The sequence below is a fragment of the Falco biarmicus genome, chromosome 3, assembly GCF_023638135.1.
Source record: "Falco biarmicus isolate bFalBia1 chromosome 3, bFalBia1.pri, whole genome shotgun sequence".
In the NCBI taxonomy this organism is placed as follows: Eukaryota; Metazoa; Chordata; class Aves; order Falconiformes; family Falconidae; genus Falco; species Falco biarmicus.
This window is the reverse complement of record NC_079290.1, coordinates 94,062,932-94,088,873: the sequence shown is the minus strand read 5'-3', so window position 1 is coordinate 94,088,873 and position 25,942 is coordinate 94,062,932. Positions and strand designations below refer to the sequence as shown.

At 47.7% G+C, this 25,942-nt stretch overlaps 1 long non-coding RNA gene across 1 annotated transcript; it reads left to right on the top strand.

Moving 5' to 3' along the window:
* Positions 1 to 21,088: 21,088 nt before the first annotated feature.
* LOC130146835 (uncharacterized) lies at positions 21,089 to 23,401 on the top strand. Its single transcript, XR_008821028.1, has 3 exons — positions 21,089 to 22,078; positions 22,550 to 22,703; positions 23,302 to 23,401. It is a non-coding gene; the product is annotated as an uncharacterized LOC130146835 (long non-coding RNA).
* The last annotated feature ends 2,541 nt before the right edge of the window (positions 23,402 to 25,942 follow it).

The following is a 25,942-nucleotide window of genomic DNA, read 5'->3' as shown; positions in this document are numbered from 1 at the left end:
TCCTGTCCTTCCCACCACCTTACTTCTTCCAGATGGTGGAAGAAGATCAAAGTTGTCTTCACAGCAACCCACAGGCCCTGATCCCCTTGCCAGCGCACCCCTGAGCTGCCCCAGGTGGGGGCACCTGTGTCCCCCGGCCACGCTGACCCACCCAGAGCAGCAGGGATGCTGGCAGCCTTTCAGAGCATTGTGCAGGTCCTGCCGCTGTGCCTGGGAATCAAAGGGGAAGGGAGAAGGCCCAAGGGTGCCCAGGTGCCCCACAGTCACCTCTGCCACTTGGAACCTGAGACACCTCCAATACATACAGCCACACCGCGGTGCGGGGACCGAGGGCGTTTTTTAATGGTTGGAAACAATGAAAGCTGTCGGTCCTGTGAGTCACTCAGATTCCCACAACATGCTCTTGCTAAATGATTTCCACCTCTGCTTCCCTATGCTCCCCAGCAGTGTGCCTGCTCATGCTGCTGAAGTCCATTGTTGGCCTCTCCACTTCATTTAAGCCTTTTTATCTTTGTCTGGAACTGCAGGTTCAGCAGAGGGATCTCTACGTACTTTCAGCAGCGTGAAATGTTTATGCCTGGCATCTTGTTTGCAGGGATAGTGGGGTAGGTGATTTCCCAAGTGGGACCTTCATCATGCAGAGTAGGAAACTTTTGATTTTCCTGCTTCTTGTAATGGTATTTTTCAAAACTACTAATGAAAAGCAGGGCTGAGCAAGAGCTACAAAGTATGGATGCAGATCTAGATTTTGAAGGAGCAGGGTTTTGCTTGGCTCCCCCAAAACAGTGAGGCGGTACATGTGCTAAATGCTATCTTGCCTTACCAGGGATCAAACTGAAAATCTGCAGAGCTGGAAGCCCTATGGATGCATCATTAATGGCCGGGTTAATAGGAGTTAGTCATGCAACAGTTTGTCCTTTTCTATGGCTGAGGCACAAAAAGTGTAGTACTCGTGCCTTCCTTTTTCAAGGTCTCACCAGGTCTGACCTGCGGAGGATAAGCATGTTTGAGCTGTGTTTGTGCTGTGTGCCTGGGAAGACTTGTTTCGGCCACAAAGTTCTCAGTGGGATTTGTGCTGAACTGGGTTTCCACCATCTGGGACCTACCCAAGAGCTACATCATGCTCTCTTAGAGATAGGAAAACTTCATAAAGAGGAGACTTTGAATTAGGAGTCTGCTGGGCATTGCAACATTTATCACCATGATTCACATACCTCCAGTGTTACTGCAAATCGGGCCAAAGTGTGAAATGATTCTCTCTGTTATCTTTGAGGAAATGCAACATGCTCCAACCCTGCTGACTCTGAAAGCCAGCTCTGCCCTGTTTTGGTCCACGTAAATTGGCAGGAGTATTGGAAAAGCTCAACAAACCTCAACAGCATAATCTACCCAATTAGTTTTGAAGTACTTTGGGAAGCGCTCAGTAAGTATTTTGCTTTTCTTTTCACCTTATGCAGCTCCATAGAAACCCCAGGAGTTCTGCAGATACATACTGAGTTACGAAGGAGCTGGAGGCACTTAGAGAGCTGGAACATGATTAATAACTTTCAAATTACAGGGAACACTTTAAAATCCCTTAAATCGCTTAAATCTCTCACCTCCTGTACTTTGTTCTAGGAATTAGGGCATGAGCCTTTAGCTAGGCTGTCTTTCCTTGATGCAGTCCTTTCATTTGTGATGGGAGAGGATCTGAAGCCACGGGCAAGGTGTTCAGAAACTTTAGGACAAAGTCCTAACATGGAAAAAAAGGGAGAATGGGTGAGCTACAGCACGGAGGATCACGCGAGCGAGTAGCTGGTGTGTGCATACCAGTGCCAGAGTCCTCAGACTCTTTCATCATGGGAACCACAGCTTGACTGCCAGATAAACCACCTCCTTTTGTATTCACAATTGCAAAATATCTCTGGAGCAGCTCTAGCAATTGCTCAGAGAGAAAAGAAATAGAAAAATTGCATCCTTAGCATAACAGGTGTTTTAACAACAACAACAAAAAAGTAAATTACTTGTGCATTTCCATTTGGCCCTTTGCTATATCTCCCTTTGTGTCTGGCATGTTTTCTTTGCCAGAGAGACAAGGCAGTCAACTCTTTGCAGACCCCTGACAGTGTTTTTAGGTTTATGAATTTTAAGGTTGTTTTCTTGCATAGATTTCAGTGTTGTTTTTTGTTTTAGATTGCATGGAGTAACTGTATATATTTTGCTGCCATGCTGTCTTTTGCAAAAAATTTAAGAAGTTTATTTCTCATTCCTGTTTGTCCTGGAGGCCTCAGTCTCAGAGTAAATTATAGAAGAAACCCAGAAACAGTTAATCGAATGTTAAGCAAAATGAATGAGGCTTGTATGGTGCCCTGAAGGTCATTAGACTCAAGGTCTGAGTGTCTGCCAAGGGGAGCGAGCTCCAAGGCAAGAGCATTCATCTGAGAAATCCCTGTTGCTGGCCACGGAGGGGTGAACTTGGGAGCTGGCTGCAGGCGCCTCCCAGCTGAGCTCTGCTGCTACGGCTGGACTTGGCGAAGGACCTCGTCCCTTCTCCAACTCCTGGTCCAGAGAGCTCTGCACGCGGATGGGAGTCCACATCCTCCTCCATGGGAGGGCAACAGGGACTTGCCTTATGGCTCCAGCCAGCTGGCTGCTTCCTTCACTGCCCGTGGAACAAGCAGGTAGCTCTAAAATCATAAAGACAGACAGCTGCTGGGAGTTAGGGCTGGTGAAAGGCTCCATGGACCACTGCGAATATAAAAGTCTGGAAGTCACGGAGTCGAGGGGTGCAGCAGGCAGCGCAGAGTGACCAGTGGTCAGCTATGCATCCTCTAAGCTGCTCTCCATCCCACCCACGTCTTTCCCTGCCGTTCAGAATGCCTCTGTGGAGGGGCTGCTGGTTCATCTTCCACTTCAGTCCCGTCTGTTTCCAACTTGGAGGTGGAAGTGAAACCACAGGATATGGATGCAAGATGGAAACAGAGAGGCAGAGCGTTGTGGTGCCCGTTCAACTTCAATGTCTCTTCCAGTGCCTCTTTCTACCTTACAGAATAATTTTGACTAAATAAAGTCATTAAGTGAAAACTATTATGAGCAAGGCTGAAGATGTATCTGGGTACCCGTGCACTGTTATTTGTGAATGTTAAGCAGCATGTCAAGCCTTCCTATGGATCAGTTTGTGTATCTGTGGGGCAGTCTTGGTATTTTATTCCTCATTCGTGCCGTAATTGCAGGAATCCCTTATGCCAGTGTAAACACTGATCTCACTGCATGTTGGAATTACAAAGTATATAAGGATGAGGAGAGCTGGAATAACAAGAATGTGTATTTTCTGAAAAAGTAGAAGGTTTCTGGAGGAGGAGTTTTCCCAAAGGGAGCTAAGTTTACAGATCTAACTCATTCAGGCCTTTTTGCTTCTGAAGCTGACACACACATGCACAAACACACACAGTCCAGTATCCATTTCATGGGTGCATTCTTCCCATCTCAGTGCGTAAAGGTCTTGAAAGCAATAGCTACTGGCAGTACCCCAATTCAACATATCTAATAGGTCCTTTCCAGTTACAAAATCACTAAGGACACATGCCCAAATGAAAGTGGGACTTAAACTACCTTGCTGTCAGAAGGAATGAAATAAGCTGTGTGTCCTTGTGGGCTTGATTTGTAGGTTCTTTGTTTTTCCAGTCTTGGTTTGCTGACTGCATCTCAAGAGTGGTGTTGCTAGAGCAACTTTGCTAATGTAACTCCTGCAAGTAACTCCAACAGTCTGCAGGACTTAAAAAAAATCTAATAATAAACTGCAATGGATTTTCATTGTTTTCCAAATTTTATGGATTAATAGGCAGCAGGTGGAAGGAAAAAAGGGTAGATTTGATTCTTTGCAAACTACCTCTGACTCAGTGGATCTGCTCAGATTTAAGAGGGCATGCCCTGCCTACATACTTAAAGCAGATATTTTGGATCAGCATCAAATGGCCTAACTCTACTGACTTAAACACAGCATTTCTAATTTACATCAACTCAGTGTTTGAACCTGATGTTACGTGTGCAGACATGTAGGCAGAGGAGTGACACTACCTCCCTTCAGCTCAACATTTGACCTTCTCTGTGTCTGTATGTTTGTATGCATTTGTGCATTTAGAGATATAGAAGTACATATATGAACACAAAATACCTGTGCTCTGCCATGTTTTCCTGTCTGCTTAGGGGGGAAATCTTAGCTACAGTAACTATTGGAGAAAACTTCTGGATGCAAAAAACTGTTGGAGGAAACAAATGCCTTGAAAGTGGTCCTTGTGGTTTGTACCTGGTAAGGACATCCTGAATCTCCAGGCTACCAGGAACAGAGTTCCTTACACACTGACATGCATTTTCCAGGCCTAAATTTCTGTTAGGGGGTGTTGGGTTTTTTTACATTGGCATCCCTCCTAGCATTTGTCAGGCTGCCTATTCATACCTCTCAGCCTAGAGGAACTCTGGCCAGGCTTTATCTTAGTGGTCTGTATTCCTATGGTCACCAAAATAGTTCAGGTTTATTCTTTTGAACAAAATTAATCATTGTTAGGTTATCTAGGAGTTGGACGCAGACACTGTATTTCACTAATAAGCATCATTTTGAAGCGCTTGTGTTTAAAAAGAATTGTTATCTAATGCTTACTGGCAGGTTTTGAATCTTCCATCCCTGTTGAGATTGATTTCCTGTACATGCCTAATTACTGATGACACAGTAAGATATAAGCTAAAGAGCTATCTTGCAACTGAAAAAAAAAAAAAAAAAAAAGAAAAAGATTTAAGCCAAGTTCCCTTTCACTTAAACAGAAGGAGGCTTCATTTTACTTCATTTAGTAAAGTCACAGTGGAAGGATCCTCCTCCAAAAACTTGCAGCAATATAAGGAGTGTGTACAAAACAAGTCCAGACATCAAACAGGGCAACTCCCAAAATGTCTCTGCATTTGTAAACATGCTTCACATCTGCTCAGCTTTGCAATAAGCATGAAACATAAAACTTGGGATATCTGTCTTATTCATTTGAATGGATGCTAATTCAGGCTGCAGCTTGATGAGATGGAGGTGCAGCTGCAGCTGGCTCGAGAAAGGGTTTTAAGAAAAAAAAAAACCACCCTGAAAAATTAAAGATATTTTTATTTAAAAAAAAAAAGAAAGATCAGTTGTCTGATCTGATTTGCAGTGCAGCCCTGTGAACAGTTGTTGGAGCAACTGCGTAAGCACTGCAGTCACTGTGACCCTTTTCCTGGGATCAAACAGCAATCTTTGATCTGAAAGATGTTCACGGATGATGAGAATGTGGAGGGAGGGAGAAAAGCATCTCCTTCACTGAGATATGTGTCCTTTGTTCCAGAGTACGTGTGAAAATGGCTAGGGAGCCTTCATTGGGATGTTTGTTGGAGTTCTGTGTAACCACCACAACTGCGGACTGGCCTGCTTCAGCAGATGTACTTTTCCAAATACCTGGTAGAAAATCTTGCTGTGAGAATGGGAGTGTAGTAGTTTATATGGATGTAGAGTGGCACAGCCTATCCCCAAGTTAGAAAGATGACATACTTTGTCAGTAAAAAACTAGTTTTATACCAGCATAGGTACCTGCACAACAGGGCTAGTACTCTTAGAGACCACATAAATTAAAAAAATAAATAAATAAGTAGCATCTGCCTATATTTGGTACATAATTATGACATGTGGAGAGTGTATGGAGAGCAGATCTGAGACACGTGTGCTGTAAAGCGACTGCCATGAGATGACCTTCTTCGTGGCCAGGCACTAAACGAGACTCCTTGTTTAAAATATTGTAGACACTACAATATTACACCAATCTGGACCCACCTGCTGGAAGAAGTTTTTGCCCACAGTTGCTTATCACTGTCCCTTCTCTGCAGGTTGCATCTCTAAGATTTACTGGCAGAGCTGCTGGTCTGCTTTGCCTCGTGCACTTCAGTCAAAATATCTACCTGTACATCTCACTACGAGGAAGGACGTCTGTCCGTAGGCTAAGGCTTTTGGCTTGAAGCAAACCGTATCTGGTACAACAAGAACAAGCTGACCAAGAGTGATCTGGACTTTCAAGAGTTTGGGGACCTGAAATTAAAAGAACAGGGTCTTACAGTTTTACAAGCTTCTGTTTGAATCCATAAATACAAGCACCACTACTCATGCCTTCATTGGACTACTTTCACACACTGGTTAGTACAACTATTTTCTCTCTCCTCTCATGCCAGTTTCTAGTCAGATGTGCCAGCTGAGCACACTCATTTCCATGGAAAATGCTCTTCTTTGTGTAAAGAATCTATACATTTTTTGATGTAGACACAGTAAACCTGTCACTAGTTCAACATGTAAAGCACAATTTCAGGAGTGCAACAACCTCCTGGAAAACCTTGGGCTTCACAATGTAGATACTAAATACCATGTAGTGAGAGCTCTGTCTGGGTGTTGGCAGGAGAGCAAGGGGAAAGTAAGGCACATCCTAATACACAAGGTGATGTCTGCTTCTTAAGGATGTAAAAATGGCAAGGATGTAAAAATAGCTTGACTTTCTGTCTTTGGCAAAACTTCACTTTATACGTGCTCTGTGGCTTGTGTCACTTGGCCACGTCCCAACATTAACTCTAGTGTGGCTACATTTCAGCAGCGCGGTGTGTGTAAGTGTCATCAATTATTATTTATATGGCAGCAGTACCAAGAGGCTTAAGCAAGGGCTGTAACCCATTGTGCTCAGGGCAAACATACTATGAAAGGCAGTCTCCCTCTGAGCATCTTGTGATCTAAAAAGACCGGCAAAAGTGCAGGAAAGGAAAGAGAAACAGAGAGCTGAAAAATTTCATCCAGGGTTGCACAGCGTGGAAACAAGGCAGAAGATGTTCCTGCTAAAATGGGTGGTGGCTGTTTTCGTGCCTTCCCAGCAGTGAGTGTTGTGTCACTGAATGGTGCAGAAGGTAACTTTTGGGTTACATCTACGCACAGGGCTTTTGCAGGGCAGCTCTGGCGGCTTTTCCTGCTGTGGCAATTTAAGAGCATTTCTCATCCTGTATGGCTGCTGTGTCCTACTCCCACAGCGACTGTCCTAATGCCTTAGTGAAAAACAGGTACGCGTGCCTATGTAGTGGCTTCTCTAGTGCAAAGTCCAGGCTTTGAGTTTCAAACTGCTTGTACCCAGATCATTGGTACTGCTGGAGGTTGGCCTTAAGTACCTGGACTCCTAACGCCCACTAGCCTCCACCATACGTTTCTGGCTAAAAGGTGCTGTGCGAAGGATACGTCACATCGTTAATACAGCCAGTTTACCAAAGGAGCTGGGTGCGAGAGGTTATTTTTGTTCATGCTTTCCTAACTCACAAAAATGTCCGATGTTCTCCAGAGTACAATAGACTTAATCTACACTGCTGATGCTTATTTCTGTTCATCTCCTTAATAGGAGTGAGGGAGCAGTGACTGGTCACCCCCCTGAAATGCCACGATCCTTCCTGAACCTTTTGAGTGACTAGGCTGGTAGGAAATGACGGCAGAGTGCTGATGAGATTAGCACTTCTTGATTTTCGTAGAGTAAAAAAAACCCCGAGACTAACTCATTCTTCAAGCTCCTCAGTGACTAATAGGTGTTTTATCATCCTTTCAATTAGAAAGCATTTATCAGCAATCTTTGCTAGCTCACTGCATGAACTGACCTGTCATTCACAGCCTCAGCCCTTGGAACTGGTAATTAAGTTTAGCAATCTGCCCCAGCATCTCTGATTGAGATGTGTGGTACGTTTCCATGTGAGTAGGCAGATACTTTGGGTTTTCCTTCCCAAAAGGGAAGGGCTTTGAGAAAAGTGAATGTAGGGTCCCAGCAGATGCCTGCTTATGTCAGGTACCTGCAACCGACAAAGCCTTTGCAAGCAGAGCGCTGGGGGTGGCATGGAGCACTGCTGAGGCTGACCTGGCTACCTGTGGCCCTGGGACGGGAGCAGCTTTACTTTGAGCTGGTCGGCATAAACTGGTACCAACACACAGCGCTCTTTAGCCCAGTACCTGCTTCATCCCCAAAGTTTGCAAGTTGCCTGCTTGTGGGGCTGTAAAGGAGATCCGTGCTTCATTCCTGATGTTCAGGTATGTCAGCCTTGAAGTTTAGGCACAGATATAAAACTCTGAGGTCCAGGTACCTCTTTGTGTTGAGCAAAGGGTAAAGTAAAGCAATTGCATTGAAGCATGTTAATGTGTGATGAAATCCAGAGGTGAAGAACACTGACGTAGGTCCAACGTCTTCTCTGGTACAGTTCTCCTCAATGCCAGCAGAGGACATGTTTTATTGACAGTGTAAACAATAAAAAATAAAGCAAGCCAGTCTCCTGCTGAAGGAAGTTGTTTAAGGAGTTAGACCCTGTGGAAACGTGACCAAACTGCAATGTTACCCTGTGATTTGCTGTGTTAACTTGCAGTTAATGCTAGCAATGTCACAGGTATTGACAACATCGAGGCTGCATGTCTGTTGTCATCTCTTGGCCTGCCCAGGTATCATTTTCTTTTTAAGATGAGAAGAAATTTGCAGATCACTTACATTGAGACCAGACTTCTAGTGAAGAAGCTTTTTTCCCCTCCTTGTCTAAATCTGGCTGACAGTAGTCGGAGGCCGATTTTCAGTAACTAGCCCACTGTTTTTTAAGCAAACTTTGCTCTGAAAAAACAGACATCTTAAAAAAACCCCACCCAATCTTCTTCACAACTGCCAAGGGGTACAGGAATGCCAGCATCCCTACTACTCGCTTCAGAATCAGGTTCAAGTTGCCTGGTTTGGGGTTTTGGAGGAAACGCGCAATTTGCAGAGTTCACTGAACCTCACAGAAGATTTGGATTTGAATTTGTCTGGAGCTGCCCTGAAATATTTCTTACTGTTCCTCAGATATTCCTTACTCTGTTTTACCACAGGAAACATCCTGAGGGGATTTTTCTGCTGCTTCTTTTCCCCCTCGCTTTTGCTACATCAGGCTTGTCTCCCTGCTGTCTTAAGGAGACCACCTACAATTTAAAGAAATAAAGACCTCTGTGAAAAAATACAGGCAAACCTGATATTTAAGGGTCACTTCCCCACAATATTTATCTAGTTGTCTGAACTGGTCTAACCACAGAGGGAGGGGGAAAAGGCATTATCATGTGGTGGTTGGGAGGGTAAAAAACAACAACAAAAACAAACCCCAGCAACCTAAAAGTGATGGGAAAAGTGCCAAGTGGGAAAGTGCAGAGCAAAGAAAAAGGACTCCGATATTTATGAGGTATAGCAAATAATAGCACTGGGAGGTACCACTGCTTACAAAGTATGTGCTTGGTGAGGATAAAGCAGCAGACACACTTCTTCAGTTTTGGAGCAGAGAGAAAGGGCCCTGCCTAACACAATTTATTTAAGAGGTTTCTCTGGGTTTCTAAGGGGAAAAGTGGTCCTGGACATGAAAAAAAAAAGGATGGAGCTTGGGCAGCAAAATACGCTTTCTTCCCTGAAACCACCCAGAGGTTCCTTACAGCCTCCTGCTCCCTGAAGATCACGTGCGTTAACTTCAGACCCAAAAAAAAGAGAAGGAAAGAAACCCTTACAATTTGGAGCAAAGGCCGCCTTTCCTCACCGAGGCACTAAGCAGGGACATAAATTACAGGGTATCTGTTTCAGGCCCCTTTCAGTATACGGCTCCTCTAAAAGCTCCAGAGTAAAATAATCCTCTGGAGATCAGAGGCAGTGTGTTATTAGCAGAAGCTCATAGGTTACGTTTAGTGGTGTCTGGGGTACCTTTATGTTGAAGTGTTAGTATCAGCCAGAGAGCCCATAATCTTTCTCCTGAGTCTAATTATATATTCGTTGTGCAGGCAACAGAATATTCATATGTATTTAATTAGTCAAAAGATTATGCTTTAAACCCACAAAAGCAAGGCAGTAAGAAGTAAGGATGAAAAGTCAAATAGCCCTGAAACTGGTCTTTTATCTAAGGGCATCACTGGCTGCCTGGGAGCCCCCAAGCCCCAGTGTGAAAGACACTGTAAAAACATTTAAACATAAAGCCATAGTTGAATAAGCTACAGCCAGCGCAAAAACCTAGATCTCTGTGACGCTTAATGACCAGTTGAATTCTTTCTGATTTACACCAGTTCATATGGAAATTGCACTGTGTATCGTTTGTGTCTGCTCAGCCCCTCAGTTGGATTGCCTATAACGTTTGTGGTGTGGGTGAAATACCTTCTGCTATTTGTAAAAGCAGTTTGTTATCTGCTTTGGAAATTTCTCATTTAGATTTTCCCATTACGGAATATTAAGTAAAGTTCTCAAGGATTTTGCATTAGAGTTTGGTTAATAGCTTAAATAGGGATTTATATTTAAATATAAACTGTAGAGGCTTCACCCTTGAAAATAATGCCATTGTTTTATCTTCTCATCTGAAATACCTTTTTTTTTTTTTTTGGTGCGGTAAATTAACTGGATTTTGCAGGTGCTTTCTGAAATTTAATGGTGACATAATGGTTATATAAAGTTGCAGCAGTTAAGTTTTTACCAGAGAGCCTGCAGCTAAAGAAGAGATCTGGGAATGGGGAGCACGGAGGCACCGTTTGTGCTCCTGCCAGTTCCCTTGCCGCCTAGCCCTGGGCAAGCTCGCTCAGCTGAGATTCGACTGAGTGGTCACTCAGTCCTGAAGCTGGTTGGTGTGGCATTAATTTTTTTAACCTGTTTCTGAGTATCAGCAGCCCCGAAGGAGAGACTGGCTGTCTCTGGCCAGGTGACAGCCCCCCAGCCAGGCATCTCAAAGCTCCCCGGGAGCCTAGTGCCCCAGCCATCCTCTGGGTCAGCCCAGCTTCACGCAGCTTCCCCTGTGCTTATCCCTGTTCAAGCAGTATAATGCCTTCATCTCAGAGACATTTCGGTTGGAAAGCACATCTGGAGGGACACCTTCAAATTAGGGCCATCTTCCAAGTCAGATCAGCTTTTCCCCTGACCAAGACAGGGACTTGCAGATACGGGTTTTCCCAAGGGATATGACCATGCAAAGCGAGTGCAAGACTGAAAGGAAAAAAAAAACCCCAAACATAAAGGGAGTTGAAAATCCAGCTCCTAGAATTAAAGGAGTTAAGGGGATTCAGTCCTGCCTTAACAGAGTTCAGACAATTAAAATAAGCCATTGCTATCGAGGATTAATCAGCTCAGTTGGGATGGGTGATAACGAATGCCCTTCAGTGGGCTGTGACTGTGCTGATGCTGCATCCCTGGCCCATCTTTTGGAAGCTGCAGACTTTCCCCAGAGGAACGTCAGAATAAATCTGCTCGATATCCCCAAATTGAAAATTTATGAAGGTTTCATCCTGGGAAGATAGGACCCCAGTGAAAGCAGAGTAGAAACAGAGGGCCGCTTCATGCTAAGCCCTATAATACAACATAGCGATTGTTTGATTTCATACATCTAGGCTGGGAGCATCGTGCCATATGCAGAGCATGAATCAGGATACAGAGAATTTATTCCTTTACAGTTTTTAAAACCATCACATGTCTGTGTATGCAGCATGTGGAATTCGTCATGCAGACTTCTGGTCTTTTAAACGCCCTTATAAAGGATTTGAAAAGGATCTCAAAGAACACAAGATATCAAGGGACTGATTGCAGATCTCTGGTTAGAGCATGGCAACAGGAGACACGGCTCCTGCACTGTGGTCACTTGCTCTTGCTATAGGCACTAACTTGTGGGAAGATTAGATGGCCATACCTCCATGGTCTCTTCCCAGCTCTGCAAGTAAATGCTAGGTAAGTTTTAACCATCTGGGAAAACCCAGGTGTTCAGAAATGTTTGGATACCTAGCTTGTCTTTGTTACTTCTTCTACTTCGTTACTACAGCAAGTCCTCCTGCACTGACTCTTTAATAGAGGAGATCTGTTCAAGTCAAACTTCCTTCCTCCCTACACCTCTGCAGCTCCGTCATTCAGAGATGTAGCTGAGGGCAGGGTTCATGCCAGTGCGTCTTTTGAGGAACAGCTTGGGTTGTTTTATTTTTTTCCCCTGAGTGTGCAATGAGCAGGCTGTGGAAAAGGCGTTCAGAGGGCTGGAGCCACTGGGGCACAGCTGGTCTCTTCCTACCTGGAGCTGGTGGGATACCGAGGAGGAGAGAGTGAGCTGCAGCTGTAATTGTAAGCACAACCTCTGGCTGTAAATTTGGATGTAATCAACTGGATGTTTTCTTGCCGAAACACCATCTGCTTGTTACTGTTTACATTCCATCCCAACCCTTGCACATTCAGGCAAGTCCATGCTACTGGGACACACGTGGTGGCAGCCCGAATGTGGTCAGCCTTGGGAGCCAGGTGCACACAAAGCGACCACCTGGCGCTGCCAAACCAAAGCAGGCAGAGGCGGAAAAAACCCTGCATTTTCAGTGGCCTGCCTGTTTCAGGCACGCTTCTGCAGCTTAGGTGCTCAGGCTTCAGGGTTTATTTTTGCTCTTTTAAGAATGAGGGAAAAGAAAGGGTCTAAGCGGGCTCTGAGAGGGTTATGTAGGGCCTGACTTTCAGGAGCCTTGAGCATCCCTCACCAAAGCGATCTCTGCAGCTTGGGAGGAAGGCAGCCTCCGTTTGCACCACACTTCAGGCTGAATTAACAGAAAACTGCCAGTGGTTCTGGGCACACTACTTTGAGCGTTTATGCCACTTATCTGGTACCTAAAGATGGAAGTTTTGAAGATACATTTTTATTCTCTTTTCTTTCAGCTGCTAATCTTAAAGTGGCAGGAACCAGCGCTCATGGAAAAGTTGCACCAAGTTACCTTGAGGGGCTTTAGATTTTAGTTAGAGTGATGTAGGATGCCTTCTGCATCAAACCAGTAAAGCCGAAGTTCAACTGGTGCGTCTTTCTCATCAAGAAAACAAAGTGTTATCTTGATGAGAAAATAAAAAATAACATTCTATGATAAAATGGGAAAAAAAAAAAAAGCCCATGAACAGGGAGAACAGCCTTACAAGCAAAGTGCGACCTTGCAGCTTCCCATCGTGCTCTTTCACTTCACTTTTCCAGCTGGTCACGAGAGCTCAAGCAGAAGGTGGCTGACTGTCCCTGTCATTGCCCTTGCAGGGCTGGTGCTGTGCATCCCCCTGTGGAGGAGCTCTCCCTGGCATGAGTTTTGCTCCCTGACAGGCACGTGTAAGCAATGGCAGGACTCTGGGCAGTGGATCCGGTGCTGGATGGGCTAGGCAGATGACTCACCAGAGCCAGGTTTCCGCCCTGCCGACAGGCAGGAAAGCAAGCAGTGATGCAGCCGGTCCTCTGCAGGGTGACGTGAGCCTCCCTGAGGCAGCCCTTCATCCCTTGGTGGGAGGATGATGAGGAGGTATAAATCACAGCCAGGTTTCCACACAGTAACCTGCAGGCCTTTACCTCTGCAAAATGTTTTGCAACTGGCACAGTGGGCTGAGAGATGACTTTTGTCCTCATAGTTGTTTTCCCACCCAGGCTGGCTTGGTCCTTCATGAAAGTCAGTTGGCAGCAAGTTTCTTGGGTAACCCCTGCTCAGCAGCACAAAATGAGGGAAAAAACAAATTGGAAAGGATGGGCTGTTGGGTTTTGCCTTGCTCATCCTTAAGGACTGTGTGCAGGTGTGAAGCACCAAAGGTGAAAATCTCAGCTAATGTCATTAGGAATGTCTAACGCCATTGACTTCAGGTTTCTTCCCCTTAATTTTTTATTTCCACCGCTACTGGGCAGGATGGATCCAGCCTGTGGATGCCCATACCCCACTGCTCTTTCACAGGATGCTACCCAGTGTCTTGGTGAGCACAAGGGCTTCCTATAGGAGCCAGGTGCGGCTCAGCCCATGGGACACATCACCACCTCTGCCGTCGTTAGCGGGCTGAGGGATGAGCGAGGAGGCTCTTGCAGGAGGAGTGCTCACAGCTTGCAACTGCAAAAATCCCAAAGCAAAACAGCAGAAAACTGGCTGGATAAGTGTGGAAAGTGCTTGGAAATAAACAACCCACAAAGGCGCAGCCAACCTTTTTGAAATCAATTTAAAGTGATCAGCGACTGAGTCCTCCTCCATGTGGGTTGAGATTTGGGGGGAGGCTGGTGTCCCCTGCGATGTTGGAAGCCCCCTGGGGCTGTCACATGGAGATGTGATGTGGTACTGCCAGCTGGTTGTGCTGGAGGCCAAAAGCCTCCTTTCCCAGGGGCTGGAGCAAAGTTGAGGGCGTTGAGCAAGACGTAGGGCTGAACCCGGCATCCCCCGTGGATGGCAGGGGAGGGTGAGGGCATGGCGGGGCTGGGCAAGACGTTGTGCGTCTGCTTCGCAACACTTTCAAAGTGCTAACATGTTTTACGATGCAGTGCGAGCGAAAACAAAATAGTGGCTCCTTGCTCCTCGTAACTTGTGTAAATTCCAGATGTGACAATCCTTTTACTGGCAAATCGAGCTGTTTATCCCCATGTTCTCCTCGTGCTGAATTAGCTCCCGCTAGGAAGAGATTGCTGAAAATGTGCCTGCCTTGCTACTAAATGGCTGCATAATTGTCCCTCTGCCCCTTCCCAGAGCTGCACATAAAAAGTGCAATCCAAATTCCTGGGCAAACCATGCAGGGCCCTGGAGAGCACTTCCCACCCCCCTTCAGGAATTGAACGTCATTCCTAAAGGATAATGCAGGATTAGGGCAAGGGGAAAATGAGTGGCTTAAACAGATCCGAACTGCAGCGAGGCTCAGCAAAACGTGTCCTTCTCCCCACCCCTGGCCCTCTCTCCATTTTTTTTTTTTTTAATACATTTTTTTCTTTCTCACAAGGGGAAGGAGGAAAGGGCCTCCAGATTGTGAAACGGGCAGAAGAGGAACAGCGTTAGTTCCCCGAAAGCCACCAGCCCGGGTGGCAGGGCAGCCCTGCCCACCGCCACATTGCAGCACACATGGGAAAAACCTTCCCGGCCCTTCCCCGCTCGTCCTCCCCCACCTCCTCCTCTCCCTGAACACACAGGCGCTAGTTATTAGGGATTAGGTGGAACAGATGCATGTAAGATGCTTACGGCCTTTTCCAGACACAAGGCCACTTTCCAATCAGCTCAGAGGAAACAGGGTAATTAGATGGAGTTGCGGGCAGGGAGCAGGGGGGAATTAGCCTGTTACCCAACCAGAGACTGCAAACCCACCTCTTCCCCCCGCCTCCCCCTTCACCCCCACCCCCCCTCCCCATTCCTCTGCTCGCTCTGTCATTTCAAAGCTTTTTATTTTTTCTTTCCCTTTTCCAGGAGGCAGCTGATGCCGGCTGGCTGCTGCCAAACAGGTCAGGCCTCTGCAGCCGAAACCGCCCGTAATGCTGCAGCGGGCGATGAATCAGCTGTGTCCTTTAGAACATTAGAAAAGGCACCCTGCCCTGGACGTGCTGCTGGGATGCTGCGGCCGCCCCCCACCCCGCCTCCCCACCAGTGTCTCAGAGCTGCTGGCCGACAACAATGGGTGGGTTGATGAATTTGGGTTAAGTCTTCCTCCTCCCCCTCATAACCTCATAAACCAGCTTCGCCTGCTGGTGAAGATATTGCCCCTTAAGCTGATGATAGCAGTTATAGATGTCTCAGTGGAGGAGGAATGCTGGGCTTTGAAGGGAAAGATGCCTTGCTTGTCATTTGCCTGCCTTTAAAAGCATATTAAGGCAGCTTTGGCTTGAGTGCCCTGCAGGCAGAAATTCTGAATGGGTGCAGGCTGGTTTTCACCGTGTCCCTCCTTGCTCCCCAAAAAGCTTTGGCTGCCAGAGCTGCTGGGGTGCCACCGCTGCAGACTGGGGGCTGCTGTTCCCGGGCTGCCTCATGCCTGATGGCTCTCTGATGGTGCAGTTTTTTCTTTTCCAACTTCTTTAAAAGTTACTTGGGTGTGCTTACACTTCAGTTCATGTTCATCCCTGGAAAGATTTCACCGGGAAAGTCCTCCAAATGTGGAGAGCCATCCCATCGCCACCATGCGCAAGGCAGCTGTGGCAAGGTGATGGTTATCGGGCGCCAGGGGCTGTGATTATGAAGCTGGCTATTGCATTTATTACCATCTCCTCCCACAAACTCCTGCCTTGCTTGTTTAGTTTCTGAGGCCTGTCTGTACTGCTGTTTATTGGGAGAGCAATGCTCTCCTCTGAGATGTTTGGTTTTAAAACCATCAGAATGTCCCCAGGGCGTTTGAAAGGGGATGTGCCGTATCACAAAAGGCAGTGTTCCCTGTGGGAGGGGTTTTTCCAAGTGACAGGTCAGTTGGGCAGTAAACACGTGAAGGAAGATCACCATTACAGATGTGAGTGAGCTGAGGAGATCTGACCCTCGTTTTGAGGCAAAGAGACCAGCTAGTATCTGAACTTCTCCAAAGGAAGGCGCAGCTCCTCGCTGGTGGTACCCTTTTGCACATCCTGTAAATCATTTTCTGAGATTGACATTAACCTCTTCTCATGAGCATGCACAAGCACCGAGTGTTGAAATCCACTTGAGAGCTGGATGGAAAATTTCTGACAATGGTTTGCTGTCAGGAAATGCTGGTTCAGCAAGAGGAAAAGATGTCAACTTCAACAGTAAAAAAAGATCAGAAAGAAGCAGGGGAAAAAAATTATACCATTGAAGATACTCTCCTGGGGGCTTTTTGAAGCAGTGGGGGTTTATTTTTCAGTGCTCTGTTTTTATTGTTCATTAACATGTGGGATGGATGCAGCCAGGGCAGAGGCTGCACCATCTTTTTACCTGTGGTTTTGCTCAGTACGTGACAGGTAATAGCTTCTGCCTACCCAACACGTCCCTCCCAGCACATGCACTAACATAGGTGTTAATGGTGTGGAGGAGGGGGAGGAGCTCTCTCTGATGTCCCATCTTCCTTAAGGAAGAGGAAAGTGCTTCTGTGGAGCGCAAAACTCCCACGGAGGCATGCTGGGGTCTGTCTTGGAGCTGGCTTATCTCCTCCACTGGCACCCTGTGCTCCCGGCTGTGTGGGTTAGCTGATGACCTAGTAAAGCCATCAGCTCCCCTCAGCTCTCAGCGTACTGCTCATTTATATACCTCCAACTACTTAGGTCCAGTAATTCTAAGAGCATCATCCTTCCTGAGCATCCAAGTCCTCAGAGGAGTACAAAAATAAATACACAGGACAGGAACAAGACACGGGTGCCCTGGAAGAATAAACCCATGTCGCACAGTAAATACGTGTAGTGTCAGTTACTGCTCTGCGTTTTTTTTTCTGTCTGACAAATACATGAGATTGAAAAGTAAACCAACAAAAATATATATCTGTTGAAGTGAAAACCTAAGCAAAACAGTATTGCAGTGTGGTTCTGGAAACAGCCAATCAAAAAAATTCCCCTCAAATACACATCTTTGATACCCAGGGTGGCTGTTTGGTTCCAGACCGCCCCAATTAGCATTATAAACAGACCATAGCGTTATGCATGTTTTAGAGGAAATTGCATAAATACGTTATTACTGTTGGACAGCAATTAAAATGATTGGCTAGTGTAATCTATGTCCTGGTGCAGTGCCAGATATCAGAGCTCCGGTGTATGTGCCTCCCGCTCCGCCCCAATGCTGTTTCTGAAATGGGACACTCTTTAGAAGGGGTTGTGGGGAAGCCTGGCAGTGCATGGGACAGGAAGTCTCTCACAAGCGTCAGGCCACTTGTACCCTGAATTCCCCTCCGGGAAGTGGGATGGTGAAAGGACAAGGGTCCTGGTGCTTCCCATTGCCACCAGTGAACGGGGCTGGGCTTGCCCTGGACTGCAGGTAAATGCACCAGACTGGATGCTCACACCTAGCCCCATGCCCGCTTGTTCTTAGGAAGGAAAATAGAAATTTTCTGAGGTTTTCTTTGGTATTTCATGTTACGGTGAGGTTCCTGTCTTGGAAGTGATGCTTGTGTTTTATCCTCCTTTTTCAGCTGCCCCATAAGGTGGAGGATACAGGAGGGAAGCATAAATTTTATGACGAGGATGTGTCCTTTGAGATTGTGACTCCCCTTGGCTGGCATATGGGATACTGTGACCAACCACGCTGTCGTGTTTTATGTCTTTCTCTGGGACAGCTGAAGTGCTAACATGTGACAGATAGCTTTATAAGATGGATGTACTGGCAGAACCAACATGTTTTACTGAGGTTACCGAGAGTTTTGTAGCTGTTATTCATTAGCACAGGGAGCGCCTATATGTGTCCCTATCTCTTACTGCAGTAGCAATGCTTGTCTTGAAAACCTGCTCATCTGCTTTCCCCCTCTTTGCAGTTTCTCCAGGCCATGCTGCCCATTTAGCATTTCCCTGAGCTACAAGGGACAGACTGAGCGTCTGGGAATGTGTGCACACATCAGATGACCCGAAACAGCCTGCTTTTTTTTTTCTTTCCTGTTACTGGAGCACTCAGGTGCTCTTGCTTTGAATCTCCCTCTTTGTTATCTACCCGGGCACTTGTAGCTGGAAGCGTGTGGGGACAGGGACAGTTTGACACAAGAGTGGACAGCACGGAGGAGCAGTCTGACCTGCTTACAGGCTCCACGCGCTGCTGCTCTAACGACGATGGTGATTTTTTTTCATGCATGTTATTGGAAGAAGGAAGTAACTGTTTGCAATAAGTCCTGTATTAATCAGGAGCTGGATTTCTGGGGACCTTTTTGCCTGTTTGTTTTGTGCTCTGAGTGACTCACCTCTGAGCGGGACACTTTGCAGCCCTGCGCCTTTGTCAGCCCTGCCTGGGTCTGGCATTTGTCAGTCACTCGGAAGATGGGAGCTCAAGCGAGAGGTTTTCCCAGCTGCCAAATATCATACGTATTTAGGGAGGCTTTTGGTCCCAGCCTCAGGGGAGCTGTCAGGGTTCTGGCTGCTGGGCGATGCTCCTGCCAGGCTAGGGGCCAAAGAGGAGAGGCGAGGTTGTCCAAGTCTCTCGGCTAGATAACGCCTGGGTTTCACCTCCAGCACGTGATGCAGCTGTTCTGCAGCTTGTGCATGCAAACGCTGTTGAAAACCAAAGGGGCATGGGAGAAGAGGAAGAAACATTTCATTTCTCCTCTCCCCTCCTCTGCCTGTTCTTGTCATGCTGCCATTCTCCTCCTCCTGCCCCGCTCCTCAGCTATTTGGCAGAACCGCTGCCATTGCAAATGTACGTGACTAATCTGTTACTTGAGGAACGGGGAGGCAGATTCACAGGCACGGATGACCTAGGCTGTCAGGAAGCTGATGGGATTCTCTGCTGGGGAAAGTTTTAATTTTTTTTTCAGAGGGCTGCTCCCCTTGTTAAATGACGGGAGATACTCATCTAAGTATTAGATGCGATGGATACGGTCTCTGTTAAAGAGGTGGCCATCTTCCAGATGTGCTGCACCAGGACAGCACGTCCCCCTGCTTCCCCCCAGACCTGTGGATGCCATTCCCTCGCAGTGGCACGGTGCCATTAGCCGCGGTGTGCTCACCTGAGCGCAGAGGCTCTGGAAGGTCTGGGTGTGAGATCAGGGCAGATCTTTACTCGTTCACCTCCTAACCAGCTCAGGCAGAGGCCTGAGGCTGTGGGACCTGAATGCTCTGACCTGAATACAGCCAGGTGCCTGCGCTGCAAGCCTGGTCCTCACCTCCCTCCACTGCTTTTCCTTGCTCTGTTTCAGCTGTGCATCCTTAAGTGATTCAGGGGCTCGGGGCCAGAGGGCTCTCTGCCTCACCGAGCTGATCCCGAAGAGAAGGGGTGTTGTGCCAGGAGGTCTGGGAGGCGAATGTCATTTCATCACTGTTCTCCTGGGAGAGGTAGAGGGATCCAGCATGGGAACAACGGGGGTGGGGGGCAGGGGTTAATGAGGAGAAATGGGATAAATTAAAGCAGGGAAAATCTAGGCCAAGGATTGGGGGAAAACATATGTTTAAATCCTTGCAAGCCAAGAATTATTTGCTCAAAAAAATAAAATCAGTAAATTCCAGAGAATGACTAAATTATTGGACACAGCTCCTAACTAGGTACCTAGAAAATGTGTTGAATCGGGCTGTCAGTGTGAATTACTAGCCCAGCTCTGGAAAATATACCCTAGGGAGCACCAGCTTTCCTGATTTTCCACTGATCATAATGCCAAAGTGAAATCTCCTGAGGCAAAGGGCTTGCACATTAACTAACTTACAGTGCCATCTAGCCCCGTCTAAGACATAAGACGTTTATGAGTGGCTGCTAATTTTGTTCCTGTAACCAGGAGGCTGAGTCACTTGCTTGAACCCACCTCCTATCCTAGGACATGTGCTTGGGGGGTGTAAGTGTATCTTCGAGTATATCTGTACGTGCACTGGGATGTATTTTTGAAGACTCGTCCACGAGTCACAAATGTAAATGCCTGACTGGGAGCCATCCAGCTGGACAAATCCTATGTTTTTTCATGGCCACTTGATGTGGGGAGGGCAGTTCAGTGTTGCTTAGGCCTGCCTGACACTTCCCATTGACGAGACCTTACTTTGGATAGCTTAGAGGTTTGCCATCTGCAACTGCTTGGGCTGGAGCATTGGGTGCTGGGTGCTCACTGCCGGCTATTTGTAAGAAGCTTCCCCAGAGCAGTGTTTGTACAGCTCCCGAAGGTGAGCTATGGACCGATGCGTGGGTTTGCTCATTCTGGAATGAAAAAAAAAAAAAAAAAAAGAAAGCAAATACAAAAGTACATACGCGATAGTGCTACTGCTACCGTTCATCTTGCGAAACACACTGGGGGCAGAGGGTGGTGGCTCTGGCTCCTGCTGCCCACGGTGTGCTGTGGCTGCATCCCTGTGCCCTTCACCACCCCCGCTGCAGATACATTGTCCCCTGAGAGATGGGGCCAGGGGGCAAGCTCTGGTGACCTGCCAAAGGCCACAGAGTGGAGAAAGATGCTGTGGGCTCCCAGTGCAAGGGCTTGGGGCCCCCCGAGGTCTGTGAGAGTCCTGAAGTCACTGTGTTGGCTCTTTGGGCAATGGCTTTTAGCCCACGTGGGCTCTGGAGGGTTTCGGGGGGTGCTGCTGGGGGCCGTGGGTTCAGTGCAATATTGTGGTTTTGAGTCTGCTAAGCTGGTGTCAGCCTTGCTTTTCTGACTTGCAAAAGACTAATGCAGGGAAGCTGACCAAAGGTAGCAAGGTAGGGAAGTAAACCTTTTCCTATAGAGGAAAACACCCCTTATCCTAACTGGGCTTGGATTGCAAGTGTTGTTTTGCACTTTCTCCTTTATGTTTCTTTTTTTTTTCTTCTTTTTTTTTTTTTTTCCTTGTGTGCTCACAGTAATGTCCGTAGCCAGACATATGCTCATGGCCTGGAATGAAGTCGATTGCAATTACATCCTAAGGGAGTCACTCAACGGGGGTTTTGTGAAGGCAGGACGCAGGCTTTGGTGGAGCCTGTCGCTGCTGCACATGTGTTGTTAGACCTCCAAGTGCACTCACCCTGCCTTCAGCTTTGTGGGAACGAGGAGCAGAAGGCTCAGAAATACAGCCAGTCTGGTGCACATCTGGAGGCACTAATGTGAGGCAAAGGATACACCTCCTGTGCTCAAACGAGGTGTTTTCTTGCATTAGTGATTTCAGCGCATCAGCACCAAAATGCTGCTTTTCAAACGCACCCGAGCTGCATCCCCCGTGCTCCGTGTGGGTTCGAACCTTCTGCAAGCGTAAAGGTGCTGGGAGCTGGGTTGCAGGGTCAGGCCTCTCTCGGCAGTACTTTTGCCTGACTTCCTTTATCTCCAAAAGCAGCAAGAAGCACATGCTGCGGCAACGTAATCATTTAATCCAGGCTGGTGAAACCTGTTCTCCAGATGAACAACTGACATATCATTTGCTCCGTAGCTCTGCATATGAATGCAATGTTTGTTGGGGCGGCTGGATATCGGTGCCAGCTTTCCACTCTTATTTCCAGCAAAGCCAAACAGCAGCCTGACTGTGAATCTGCTGCCAGCTCCTTCCTCTGCTCCCTGCAACACGCTCGCCGCAGCCACGTTAGTCCTGGGGCTCTCCCTCCTGGGCTGCTCGCCTGTTGTGGATGCGGTAGGTGCGCAGATCCCTGCCAGGCGAAAGCAGTCCTCGGAGGAGCACGGCGGGCTTGTGGCACTTGGGGTAGGAACGTGTTTGCCAGGGGAGGCAGGTGATACCTGAAAGGGTGCAGCCAAAACTAACAAAGGTGTGTTCGGAGATAGATACAGTGTGATCTTTAGCCCCTGATACAAAGCTTACTTTGGCTGGGGAGGCGGTTCGGCCGTGCCCGTTTGTAAGGGCGTAACAGCCTGGCATATTGCTGGGGATGGGAGGTGCCAGCAGTGGGTTGGAGGGGCGGCGTTTGCTCTTTTCCCCCTTGCAACCGCTGTGAGTTAGCAGGGGCAGGAGAGAGGTGCATCCCCTGTTTCAAGCCTCTGAAGTTCTCCTGTCTGAATGTCAGATGCGGGGGCCAGCGCATGTGTCGGGAGCCAGTGGTTCACTGCGAATTGCGCAAATGCATGTGCTCGTGTAGGTTTTCTGAGTGCCCAGCACTGACAACATGTCCTCTCCCAAGCGCTGGAGGTACTCCCGATGGGCAGTCTGTCCTGCTCTGCTGCCGGAGGCTGCTAGCCCTTGTTTGCAGCTTCTCTGGTTTCAGCTTCCATTTCTCTTCCAGATTTTGTAATGCGAGTAGCCTGGGCTGCTCGGTAACAGCTGACAGTCCCACAGCCCAGCCGATGGCTCGGTGGCCGCACAGAACCAGGGAGAAGACTCTGGTGTGCTACTGGTGGCAGCCACTGCTCTGACACACAGCATTGAAAAATTCCCAGGTGACTATGCAATGGTTTTGCAGCCGCCTTCTGTTCTTTTTGGCTTATGGAACAAGCCCAGACATTGGGCTGAGGCTCTACCGGGGCCAGTTTGAGTCCTTTGATTTGCTTGATCTGCTTGTGTTGCTTCTGAGGATGGAGAGCTGAAAGAAGCTGCTTGCATTCAGATTGCAACCCAGATTTCTTTAAAATGCCTTTTTTAAGAAAGGCACGTGTTAAATATTTTTGAGGCCAGCACTGTGAGGTTGGCTGAGCCTCCAGAAACGCTTTCCAAAGCTTGTTGTCCAGAATAGCATGCTCTAAAAATGCATTGCATCCAACTGGTCCAGCCTCCTACCCTATCTGTACAACAGGGTTTTTCCTTCAGCTCACATGACAGTGGTCTCATGCAGCTGGTTGCAGAAACACCCTTGCAAGAGCAGCTCTCCTTCCACGCTTGGTTAGCTTGGCACCATCTGAACCCTGGGAGGTAAGAAGCCTTCAGGCCTCTTGCTCCAACTTCATGGTAGCCCCAGTTGCCTGCTGTCGCAGTCCGTCTCCCGTCAATAGCTCTAGCTGGTGTGGGCGGTTTCTAATGGACACATTTTGTTGCTCACAGATGATGTCAGATTAACAAGCTTGGACATGTGGAGTAACCTGGTCACCTACCAACTGGCCGTGGGTGGGAGAACAGGCACCCTTCTCCCACCCCCCATGGCTTTGCCGGTGTGGCTCTCCTGGAGCAGTCACTTCTGTGGACAAGTTCAGTGTTCAGTTCAGGGCTTGACCCATCAGCAGGGACTGTAAAATCTATTCCTGCCGCCATGATACTTACTACTGGTTTTACTGTGTTCAGCTGAAGCCTAGTAAAGGCATCGGGAACCCTCACTGACTGATCTGAATGGACTTAGGATCCATATTGCTTTAGGGTCCTAAGATCCATGTTAGGATCTGTATTTGCTGCATGTTGCAACAGCTTCCTTTTCTTTCTTGCTCCCTCTTACGCACCCGTGGTGCTAGCTCTGTGCGAGACAAACGCCTGTGGGGCATTCAGGGAGTGCAGGTCTGGGCAGTGTATCACCCTGTCGCCAGGACCCAGCTAGGAGAGGTCAGTACATGTGCACAGCTCAGAGCAATGCATGCTTGGGGGGGATGGGAAGTTTAAAAGGATCACTGGTATTTTATCTTCAGTTTACCATGGCTCAGGTTTGTCAGCAAGACACCACAGTCCTGAAATTTCAAGCCTGAGGCAGAGCTGGGAAGAACTTCCTAGAGCTCCCGGGTCGCTGCCTAGGGCTTTGGACGAAGCTTCTCCCTTCCTAAAAGCAGAGAGATGTCGAAGTGTGATGATTGCATTGGTTATGTGAAGTCCACTCAGACCTATTCACCCCCCTGCCTTTGCATCACTTTTGGGGGCAAGCATTAACTGATAAAGAAAGGAGAAAATCGTGCTTGAAGTTTCTTTTTCTTGCTGCCTCTGTGTCCCACCCGCAAACTCCCCGTGGCAGGTGCTAAAGAGGCAAAAGCTGGTGCTCCTGCGGAGCAAGATTAGCAGTGCACAAAATGATCTCTGTCCTCCTGGTGCACCTCAGAGCCCAGGAACTCCCCCATCTCACCAGCCTTGCAGCCCCGTGGCCCCAAGCCCCAGACGGCAGGGATGGATAGCAGCAGGCTGCTGGCTGCACTGCAGCCTGGGCGATGGAGAAGATAATGGGAAGGATTTCTTGGTACAAGTACGAGCATGAATCCTCTGAAGAAATATTAAGTCTACTTGTGGTGGGAAAAAAAAAAAACCAAACAAAAACCCACCAAGTAAAGCAAGCACACACACACACACACACACACGCAAGCATGATCTCGGCCTCACGTAATGTTGGAGGGTTTGGTTGTGTCTGGTTTTTTTCTCAGCTGCTGGTCCTCCGACTCCTCCTGACACGGCTCCGCTGCTGGTGCACAGCTGGAGCGCCGAAGTGCACCGTGGCGCTGCCAGCGCTCCTCGCTGCAGATCGAGCCTTGCGCCGTGATACTCGGGGATTTCCTTGAAGCCCTCGTGCCTCTCTGCTGGAGTGCTGAGGCCGCATAAGAATTTTGGCTGTCGACAGAAGAAAAAGGGGGGAAGGAAAAAAGCTAATGAAGAAAAAAAAAGTTTCTTGCACTCACTATTGTGTAAGGGAAATTTAAAAATGGGAAATGGGTGTGATCTATAGCGAAATAATAATCAAAAGAGTATTCTATCTTTTTGCCCTGAGCGGGGCTGTGTGAATTGTTTGGATGATAGCGGGGGAGAAAACAGAGCCCTGCTCAGCAGTGCAGCCCTGTTACTGCTGCAGAAAGAGCAGTGAAAACTTATTTTGCCACTTTGGATGCTAACTCGTGACAGGCAGTGGCTTTAGATATAGTGAACAACATGGTTGGTGCTTCCTACTCCTGGCTGCCGCTCCCTTTTGCCAAAGTCTACCACAGTGGCGGTGGCCCAGTGAAGGGTATGATGGTCCATCACAGATTAACTAACTCCTAAGCCTTAGGATGTTTTGCTAAGTGAGGTGCTAGTCCAGTCTGTGGAAATCTTGGTCTTGAATTATTCTTTTAAATGTTAGACCCTGCCTGCAAAGATGAAGTTTTTCCTGGCCTCGCTTTTCAGTATTGCTGCTATTCTTTCCATCCTCTATCTTCATTGCTTCCACTGTGGGTACAGAGACGTGAGCTTTCAATACCTGCAAGTTTCCATCCCATTTGTTAGCAGCGCTCTGCGTGAAAGAGACCATGAGAAGTTGGAGATGCTACAGGTAAGCATCTGAGAAGTAACCCTCACGTCCTCAATGAGGCAGTGTGTTTGCACGGTTAGGGTGGTGGAAACAGAACTCGTGAGTGACAGAGCAAAAAATCAGCGATTACTATTTGGCAGGAGATACTTAAACTTTGTCAAGCTAGGCAAGTATCTCCATTGTGGTCTCTGACTCACAATTCAAATATGCTGGGAACATTTGAGGGGGCTGGGTCAGTCCTTTAAGCAGTGGGAAAAACAAGGCTTTAATACATCACGGCGTAGCTTTGGGTCTGTGCTTTACTGTTCTGCTTTTCTTTGAGGGAATTGGTGTGGCTGGCAGTGGGGAGAGGGAGGTGTTGTGAAACCGCACACACACGCACACGCGCATGTGATTTTGATCCCTCCTAACAGCGTTTCAGACTCATTTGACTGTGGTGGCTGAGCTGCACCACTCCCGACTTACCCTCCCTAAGGTGACCAGAGGATGAGCCTG